The sequence below is a fragment of the Oncorhynchus masou genome, chromosome 14, assembly GCF_036934945.1.
Source record: "Oncorhynchus masou masou isolate Uvic2021 chromosome 14, UVic_Omas_1.1, whole genome shotgun sequence".
NCBI classification, from domain to species: domain Eukaryota; kingdom Metazoa; phylum Chordata; class Actinopteri; order Salmoniformes; family Salmonidae; genus Oncorhynchus; species Oncorhynchus masou.
In genome coordinates this window covers 31,616,229-31,617,416 of record NC_088225.1, presented here as the reverse complement: position 1 = coordinate 31,617,416, position 1,188 = coordinate 31,616,229, and positions in this window count along the sequence as shown.

Genomic DNA, 1,188 nt, shown 5'->3' with positions numbered 1-1,188 from the left:
CTATGTCTCTAACCACTAGGCTACCTGTCTCTAACCACTAGGCTACCTGCCTCTAACCACTTGGCTACCTGCCTCTAACCACTAGGCTACCTGTCTCTAACCACTAGACTACCTGTCTCTAACCACTAGGCTACCTGTCTCTAACCATTAGGCTACCTTTCTGTTAACCACTAGGCTACCTGTTTCTAACCACTAGTCTACCTGTCTCTAACCACTGAAGGCTTCCTGCCTCTAACCACTAGGCTACCTGTCTCTAACCATGGGCTACCTGTCTCTAACCACTAGGCTACCTGTCTCTAACCATTAGGCTACCTGTCTCTAACCACTAGGCAGACCTGCCTCTAACCACTAGGCTACCTGCCTCTAACCGCTAGGTACCTGTCTCTAACCGCTAGGCTACCTGTCTCTAACCGCAGGCTACCTGTCTCTAACCACTAGGCTACCTGTTCTAACCACTAGGCTACCTGTCTCTAACCACTAGTCTACCTGTCTCTAACCACTAGGCTACCTGTCTCTAACCACTAGGCTACCTGCCTCTAACCACTAGGCTTCCTGCCTCTAACCACTAGGCTACCTGTCTCTAACCACTAGGCTACCTGTCTCTAACCACTAGGCTACCTGTCTCTAACCATTAGGCTACCTGTCTCTAACCACTAGGCTACCTGCCTCTAACCACTAGGCTACCTGGTCTCTAACCACTAGGCTACCTGTCTCTAACCGCTAGGCTACCTGTCTCTAACCGCTAGGCTACCTTTCTCTAACCACTAGGCTACCTGCCTCTAACCACTAGGCTACCTGCCTCTAACCACTAGGATACCTGTCTCTAACCACTAGACTACCTGTCTCTAACCACTAGGCTACCTGTCTCTAACCATTGGGCTACCTTCTCTAACCACTAGGCTACCTGTCTCTAACCACTAGTCTACCTGTCTCTAACCACTAGGCTTCCTGCCTCTAACCACTAGGCTACCTGTCTCTAACCACTAGGCTACCTGTCTCTAACCACTAGGCTACCTGTCTCTAACCATTAGGCTACCTGTCTCTAACCACTAGGCTACCTGCCTCTAACCACTAGGCTACCTGCCTCTAACCGCTAGGCTACCTGTCTCTAACCGCTAGGCTACCTGTCTCTAACCGCTAGGCTACCTGTCTCTAACCACTAGGCTACCTGCCTCTAAACACTAGGCT